Here is a 9,782-nt window from a genome sequence, read left to right as displayed (position 1 = left end):
TGTAGGAGATCAAGATTCATCTCCATGCAGCATCCCATTCATCTCGCAGCATCCTAACATATGAATTTCTGTGAATTTATGAAAAATCGACTAAGTCCGAGATGCCTTTAAGTAGGGATGCTGTATTGAGACGGGAGATGTAGGAGATCAAGATTCATCTGCATGCTGCATCCCATTCATCTCGCAGCATCCTAACATATGAATTTCTATGAATTTATGAAAAATCGACTAAGTCCGAGATGCCTTCAAGTAGGGATGCTGTATTGAGATGGGAGTTGTAGGAGATCAAGATTCATCTCCATGCAGCATCCCATTCATCTCCCAGCATCCTAACATATGAATTTCTCAGAATTGATGAAAAATCGACTAAGTCCGAGATGGCTTTAAGTAGGGATGCTGTATTAAGATGGGAGATGTAAGAGATCAAGATTCATCTCCAAGCAGCATCCCAGTCATCTCCCAGCATCCTAACATATGAATTTCTATGAATTTATGAAAAATCGACTAAGTCCGAGATGCCTTTAAGTAGGGATGCTGTATTGAGATGAGAGATGTAGGAGATCAAGATTCATCTCCATGCAGCATCCCATTCATCTCGCAGCATCCTAACATATGTTTATCTTAGAATTTATGAAAAATTGACTAAGTCCGAGATGCATTTAAGTAGGGATGCTGTATTAAGATGGGAGATGAAGAAGATCAAGATTCATCTCCATGCAGCATCCCATTCATCTCGCAGCATCCTAACATATGTTTTTCTTAGAATTTATGAAAAATCGACTAAGTCCGAGATGCATTTAAGTAGGGATGCTGTATTAAGATGGGAGATGAAGTAGATCAAGATTCATCTCCATGCAGCATCCCATTCATCTCGCAGCATCCTAACATATGAATTTCTATGAATTTATGAAAAATCGATTAAGTCCGAGATGGCTTTAAGTAGGGATGCTGTATTGAGATGAGAGATGTAGGAGATCAAGATTCATCTCCATGCAGCATCCCATTCATCTCGCAGCATCCTAACATATGAATTTCTATGAATTTATGAAAAATCGACTAAGTCCGAGATGCCTTTAAGTAGGGATGCTGTATTGAGATGGGAGATGTAGGAGATCAAGATTCATCTCCATGCAGCATCCCATTTATCTCCCAGCATCCTAACATATGAATTTCTGAGAATTTATGAAAAATCGACTAAGTCCGAGATGGCTTTAAGTAGGGATGCTGTATTGAGATGAGAGATGTAGGAGATCAAGATTCATCTCCATGCAGCATCCCATTCATCTCCCAGCATCCTAACATATGAATTTCTATGAATTTATGAAAAATCGACGAAGTCCGACATGCCTTTAAGTAGGGATGCTGTATTGAGATGGGAGATGTAGGAGATCAAGATTCATCTCAATGCAGCATCCCATTTATCTCCCAGCATCCTAACATATGAATTTCTGAGAATTTATGAAAAATCGACTAAGTCCGAGATGCCTTTAAGTAGGGATGCTGTATTAAGATGGGAGATGAAGAAGATCAAGATTCATCTCCATGCAGCATCCCATTAATCTCCCAGCATCCTAACATATGAATTTCTATGAATTTATGAAAAATCGTTTAAGTCCGAGATGGCTTTAAGTAGGGATGCTGTATTGAGATGAGAGATGTAGGAGATCAAGATTCATCTCCATGCAGCATCCCATTCATCTCCCAGCATCCTGACATATGAATTTCTTAGAATTTATGAAAAATCGACTAAGTCCGAGATGGCTTTAAGTAGGGATGCTGTATTAAGATGGGAGATGTAGGAGATCAAGATTCATCTCCATGCAGCATCCCATTCATCTCCCAGCATCCTAACATATGAATTTCTTAGAATTTATGAAAAATCGACTAAGTCCGAGATGCCTTTAAGTAGGGATGCTGTATTAAGATGGGAGATGAAGAAGATCAAGATTCATCTCCATGCAGCATCCCATTCATCTCCCAGCATCCTAACATATGAATTTCTATGAATTTATGAAAAATCGACTAAGTCCGAGATGCCTTTAAGTAGGGATGCTGTATTGAGATGAGAGATGTAGGAGATCAAGATTCATCTCCATGCAGCATCCCATTCATCTCGCAGCCACCATTTTTCACCTTTGCCCTCTAATATGACCGACTTGCTCAACACCTAGCGCTTCGCTTGGTAGGACACATAGCTAGCGCTCGTCAAGACCTTTCCAACGCATATCCAAGCTTTCCGATCCGAGCCATACAGCCTGAGCTATAGGCGATACCGTTTTTCCCATTTTCTTGGTCACATGCACTTTAGGGTACCCCTTTTTGCCTTTGACCCTTAATACCTCCTCCGGGTCACTAGTAGGCGCTCAGCTTGGTAGGAAACATAGCTAGAGCAGGCCTTCACCTTTCCAAAACTGCCTCAAGTGTACCGATCCGACATCTAGAACCAAAGTTATGGTCATTCCTATCATGCTCTACTTTCATGGTCAACCTCCACCAAGCACACCTAGGTTGGACCAACTTTCACCAACTCATCTCGAACCCCAAATTTGCTTCGACCTACTAGGTTTCCCTAGTAAAGTGGTCAAAACATCCATTACAACACGACTGGTCTTTCTGGTGGTCGACCTAGGCGACTTTGTTCGACGACCACCACCCCATGGAACTAAAAGACGTCCCTTGATACGGACCACCGATACATTTTCCGGCCTGTCTAAACTACACTCATCGAAATTTTTTTGGGTCCCCACCGTCATACAAGTTTGCCTAGGTCAAGTTTTTCTTCCGGATCGGCCGCGGACCTCACTTTTCATTATCTAGGGAGGCCATAGGGCCCCAAAAGGGGTTTTTTAAAATTTTCGACACTTTCGACTTTGGTCGGATTTTTTCCGATTTTGGTCCGACCTAGGGACTTGGTGGTCCAAGGAGCCTCGGGACCAAACTTTTTTCTCAGGGGTCCCTACCTCCATACAACTTTGCCTAGGTAAATTTTTTGTTCCAAATCGACCGCGGATTTCACTTTTCAATATCTGGGGCTCGTGTAGAGTCCGAATATGAGGTTTTCTCATTTTTCGACATTTTCGACTTTTTTCGACTTTTTTCGGGTTTTTCGACCTAGGGGTCCGCCGAACAAATTTTGGGTCAAAAATTTTTATTGAACTAGTCGAAAGTACGCAAAAAGATAAGACTTTTTGCCGAAGACACCATGCCCCGGAACCGACTCCTTCCCCTTCAAAATTGGGGACAAACGTGATTTTTGAAACTTTTCCTTAGGGAGCCCAAGACTTAGAAAATTTTCAAATTCTCGATTTTTCGATTGCGAGCTAGCGCTTTGCGGTCTTCGGCAATGTTGTAGATCTCGACGAGATAAGACTTTTTGGTCAAGGGACATTTTGCCCTCCGACCCCTCCTTCCCCCCGCAAATCGCCCACCAAAGTGCAATTTTTGCATTTTCACCTCTTTGCACGCACTGTTCGGCCCAAATGACCCCTTTCTATGGGTCTGAGCGCTTTGCGGTCTTCGGCAAACTTTTAGAGCGTACCAAGTCCTAATTATAATTGTTCTACACCACCTTCGTACCTCTTCATCCCTGGCCGCTATTCGCGTACCAAGGTAATTTTTGTTCATTTTGTCAACATTTTTCATTTTTGACTGCTTATATCGGCCTTGCCATGAACCGATAGCGCTTCGCTGTGTTCTAACGTAAGTTAGTACTTCTCAATACCTTTCCAAATCATGTCTTAGATTGTCATTTGCTTGCTTACAGCCGGAGCTATGAGCGATACCGTAAAAAGTACCGAAACTTGGAAAAATCCTTTGATCGCCCATATCCCCCCTTTGGGGACCAGATATCGAAAAAAGTTCTTATTCAAAAAGTTGCGCCTTAACGTGTTCTAGTTATGCCTAGAACATTTCACTTCGCTAGCTGGCCTGCAACTTAGCCGTAATTGGGATTTTAGGGTGTTCTTGGAGGGCCCATTTCCTGCGACTTGGTATCTTTTGGGCCCAATGTTTCTCTAATATCTCCACGAGTTTTCCAGATAGCCTTTTCAAACTTTCAGGGTGCCTAGAACACCTCAAGACCTTTCCAACGCTATGCCGTTTGCCTCGCTCGGACATCTACAGCCAAAGTTATTCGAGGTACACGGTACCTTACCCTGTTTTCTCAGTACTTGGTCGAAAATTTCGATCAGCCATATGACCGACTTGGACAACCCTGAGCGGGTTGGCCCCATATAACTAAACTTTCGTCTCGTGGAGGCAAACTTATAAATATTCCACGTCAACTCGCTATCTCGTACCGCCTTGACGGTATACTTGGTCCAAGGGCCATTTCCAGCGACTTGGTCGCAATTTCGCTCTAAGTTTCGCTAATACCTTCGTCCGTGGACATGGTGATTTTTTGTTCGTATTTTTCCTTGATAGTCCCACTCAAGACTATTCCATACCAGAGCCAAGCGTCCCGCTAAGTGCCATACAGCCTGAGCAGTAATTCATGAAAGGTACCTCTACCAGTTTTTGCCATACTTGGGTACAAACTTTGGATCGCCCATATCTCCACTTTGGAGGCCAGCTAGCACCTTGGCCTCATATACTTTTTTGTTGGTCATACCATGCACCAAATATAATTGTTCTACGCCAACTTGCTATCTCTTCTCCAACTTGCCGTTATTCTTGGTCCAAGTCCCATTTCATTCGTTTTTGGACCCATTTTGCTATATGTTTCACTAATAGCTTCGGCCATGGACAAGCTGATTTTCTATTTGTATTTTTCCTTGATAGTCCCACTCAAGACCATTCCAAAACACACCGCAGCTTGTCGCTCGGTGGCAAACTGACCGAGTTATAATTCATGAAAGGTACCTCTACCTGGTACACCACGTGGTCGGCCCAAACCTTAAACCGACCAAACGACCGACTTGGAGCACCCTGACCGGGTTGCCCCCATATAATGAAAGTTGCGTCTCTACACGCCCAACTTATGAATATTCTACGCCAAGTCGCTATCTCTTACCGGTAAGCCAGTATCCACCTTCCAAGGGTGATTTTGGTGAAGTGCCATTTCCTGCGACTTGGTCCCCGAATTGGACAATCATCACCTAATATCTCCGTGGCCTTTCAACTCAGCCTCATGAAACTTTCAGGGTAGATAGGTCTCCCCGAGACCTTTCCAACGGTATGCCGTTCGCCTCGCTCGGCCATCTACAGCCGAAGTTATTCATGGTACTTGGTAGCTTACCCTGTTTTTTCCATACTTGTTCGTACTTGGGTACAAACTTTGGATCGCCCATATCTCCACTTTGGAGGCCAGCTAGCACCTTGGCCCCATATACTTTTTTGTTGGTCATGCCATGCACCAAATATAATTGTTCTACGCCAACTTGCTATCTCTTCTCCAACTTGCCGTTATTCTTGGTCCAATTCCCATTTCATTCGTTTTTGGACCCATTTTGCTATATGTTTCACTAATAGCTTCGGCCATGGACAAGCTGATTTTCGATTGGTATTTTTCCTTGATAGTCCCATTCAAGACCATTCCAAAACACACCGCAGCTTGTCGCTCGGTGGCAAACTGACCAAGTTATAATTCATGAAAGGTACCTCAACTTGGCACACCACGTGGTCGGCCCAAACCATAAACCAACCAAACGACCGACTTGGAGCACCCTGACCGGGTTGCCCCCATATAATGAAAGTTGCGTCTCTACACGCCCAACTTATGAATATTCTACGCCAAGTCGCTATCTCTTACCGGTAAGCCGGTATTCACCTTCCAAGGGTGATTTTGGTCAAGTGCCATTTCCTGCGACTTGGTCCCCGAATTGGACCATCATCACCTAATATCTCCGTGGTCTTTCAACTCAGCCTCATGAAACTTTCAGGGTAGATAGGTCTCCCCAAGACCTTTCCAACGGTATGCCGTTTGTCTTGCTCGGCCATCTACAGCCGAAGTTATTAATGGTACTTGGTACCATACCCTGTTTTTTCCATACTTGTTCGTACTTGGGTACAAACTTTGGATCGCCCATATCTCCACTTTGGAGGCCAGCCAGCACCTTGGCCCCATATACTTTTTTGTTGGTCATACCATGCACCAAATATAATTGTTCTACGTCAACTTGCTATCTCTTCTCCAACTTGCCGTTATTCTTGGTCCAAGTCCCATTTCATTCGTTTTCGGACCCATTTTGCCATATGTTTCACTAATAGCTTCGCCCATGGACAAGCTAATTTTCTGTTTGTATTTTTCCCAAATAGTCCTACTCAGGACCATTCCAAATCACATCGTAGCTTGTTGCTCGGTGGCAAACTGACCGAGTTATAATTCATGAAAGGTACCTCAACTTGGTACAACACGTGGTCGGTCCAAACCATCAACCAACCAAACGACCGACTTGGAGCACCTCGACCGGGTTGCCCCCATATAATGAAAGTTGCGTCTCTACACGCCCAACTTATGAATATTCTACGCCAAGTCGCTATCTCTTACCGGTAAGCCGGTATTCACCTTCCAAGGGTGATTTTGGTCAAGCGCCATTTCCTGCGACTTGGTCCCCGAATTGGACCATCATCACCTAATATCTCCGTGGTCTTTCAACTCAGCCTCATGAAACTTTCAGGGTAGATAGGTCTCCCCAAGACCTTTCCAACGGTGAGCCGTTTGCCTCGCTCGGCCATCTACAGCCGAAGTTATTAATGGTACTTGGTACCTTACCCTGTTTTTTCCATACTTGTTCGTACTTGGGTACAAACTTTGGATCGCCCATATCTCCACTTTGGAGGCCAGCCAGCACCTTGGCCCCATATACTTTTTTGTTGGTGATACCATGCACCAAATATAATTGTTCTACGCAAGCTTGCTATCTCTTCTCCAACTTGCGGTTATTTTTGACTCAAGTCCCATTTCCATAGTTTTTGGTACCAATTTGCTCTATGTTTCGCTAATAGCTTCGCCCAAGGACTTTGTGATTTTTTGTTCGCATTTTTCCTAAATAGTCCCACTCAAGACTATTCCAAATCACACCTTAGCTTGTCGCTCAGTGCCATACAGCCAGAGTTTTAATTCATGAAAGGTACATCACCTTGGTACACCACGTGGTCGGTCCAAACCATCAACCAACCATATGACCGACTTCGAGTCGAGCTAGCGGCTAGGCTCAATATAATGAAATGCGTGTCTTGATGCGGGCTACTGACGGTCTGAACAATGTAGCTCGCTAGCTCGTCTCTAAACTTGTGTTTTGGTCGAATATTGGGTGTTCATGTACCACTTCGGGTAACATGGACTTTGGTGCAACTTTACCACTTGTGCACTTAATAACTTCCCGGTCATTCAAGTCTTTGCCTTCATACTTTCAGGGTAGTTAGGTCTCGTCGAGACCTTTCCATACATATGCCAAACTCATCGATCGGACATCTATAGCCCGAGTTATTCGCGGTACACCGTACCTTACCCTGTTTTTTCCTCAATTGGGTACAAACCTTGGAACACCCATATCGCCCCTTTAGAGACTAGCTGGCACGTTGGCCTCATATAATGATAAGTGCACCTCAACTAGGGCTACTGACGGTCAGAACATTTCAACTTGCTAGCTCGGGCCCACACTTGTGTTTTTCTCGAATATATGGTTCAAGTGTGCCACTTTGGGCACTTTTGGACATTTTGTCCCCACACAACTTTCTTGCCTTGGTAGATAGGGTCTTGTGATCTTGGGCAAAAAGATGCACCAAGATAAAGTCTAACTTTCGTTCTTGTACCGCAAAGCGCTATCTCAAACACCCGAGGAGATAGAAAGTGATTATGTTCGGTATATCGGTCTTCCATGGCCTACTATGGTAAACCCCTGCAGGTATGCAACCGAAGGTGCTTGGTACATGTATTTGGTGCAATATCGGTGCAAAGTAGGTGTTTCCTTGATCGGGCTATAACTTTCTTGGTTGATGTTGGATTGCTTTGCGGTCTTCGGGGGATAGTTAGGGAACATGTTGGCCAACATTTCCTTATTCCTCAGCCTGGCCGTACCTCTTACCGTCTAGGCGGTATACATGCTCTAAGTTGGAACTTGTGTTCCTTTGGGTAACTTCTCTGACTTTGACGCTTAATAACTTTCGTTCATATGCAGTCTAAGCTCTGCAACTCTCAGGAAAGCTAGTACTACTCATTTCCTTTCCATATCAGTCTTTGGCTTGTCGATCCGATGTCTACAGCCTTACTTATTCACGTTCCCTGTGAAGGTAGGTTTTTGCCCATTTTCCAGTTCATGTGGTAACATTCCCAGACTTTGCCGGCTTTCTCTTCATGTGGTAACTTGCTTGCTCATGTGGTAACTTGGAAGTGTATTTCTGACAGACCCAATCTGGGACTTAGCCGATTTTTCTCTGCATATTATATGGATCCTGGACTTAGCCGATTTTTCTCTTCATATTTATTATATGGATCCATCACTAGGCCATCTTGCTTGCTTGTGTGGTAACTTGGAAGTGTATTTCTGACAGACCCAATCTCGGACTTAGCCGATTTTTCTCTTCATATCATATGGATCCATCCTTAGGCCATCTTGCTTGCTTGTGTGGTAACTTGATAGTGTATTTCTGACAGACCCAATCTCGGACTTAGCCGATTTTTCTCTTCATATCATATGGATCCATCATATGGCCATCTTGCTTGCTTGTGTGGTAACTTGGAAGTGTATTTCAGACAGACCCAATCTGGGACTTAGCCGATTTTTCTCTTCATATTATATGGATCCATCACTAGGCCATCTTGCTTGCTTGTGTGGTAACTTGATAGTGTATTTCCGACCGACCCAATCTCGGACTTAGCCGATTTTTCTCTTCATATCATATGATCCATCATATGGCCATCTGCTTGATTGTGTGGTAACTTGATAGTGTATTTCTGACAGACCCAATCTCGGACTTAGCCGATTTTTTCTCATCATATAATATGGATCCTGGACTTAGCCGATTATAAGGTTTATTATATATGGATCCTGGACTTAGCCGATTTTTCTCTTCTATAATATGGATCCTGGACTTATCCGATTATTAGGTTATTATATATGGATCCTGGACTTAGCCGATTTTCTCTTTCATATAATATGGATCCGGGGACTTAGCCGATTTTTTCTCTTCATATAATATGGATCCGGCGATTTTTCCCTTCATAAATATGGATCCGGGACTTAGCCGATTTTTCTGTTCAAATAATATGGATCCGGGACTTAGCCAATTTTTCTCTTCATGTGGTAACGTATGCCAATCGCTCACAAGTCATGGGATAAGGGTACTTGTGTTCTTCCATCTTCTAAGTCCCGCACGGGGACATCGTGATCGCCCCAAGTCCGGAATAGCGCCAAGTCAAGCCCCACGGTGGCCGTGCAGGACCTGTTAGCGGCGGCCCCACTGACAGCACTAATCCGGACTTAGAAATTATATCTTTCTAATCGAACACCACACACGCAACACCACCATACCACCATCTCCTTGCAAGTACCTAAGTACCCGCAACTCCATGGTGAAGGCAATGTCACTCCATCACCAACCTCTTTGCACTGCAAGCACTTACGTACCAACAACACTCCGAAGAAGGCAACGGCGCGCGACGCTCGACTCCACACACCACACCACACCACACCACCGATGGCCAGCCAGCCAGCCAGCCCAGCTAAGGGCTAACCCACCAACCAACCACCAATGGCCTAGGCCAGCCGGATCCCACCTTCAAGTTCAAGCACAGCCAAGTGCAAGTACCGCCAAGTGTTCACCAACCAACCATCACACCA

Source organism: Anopheles ziemanni (assembly GCF_943734765.1).
Source record: "Anopheles ziemanni chromosome X unlocalized genomic scaffold, idAnoZiCoDA_A2_x.2 X_unloc_88, whole genome shotgun sequence".
In the NCBI taxonomy this organism is placed as follows: Eukaryota; Metazoa; Arthropoda; class Insecta; order Diptera; family Culicidae; genus Anopheles; species Anopheles ziemanni.
This window is presented reverse-complemented; position numbering follows the sequence as displayed.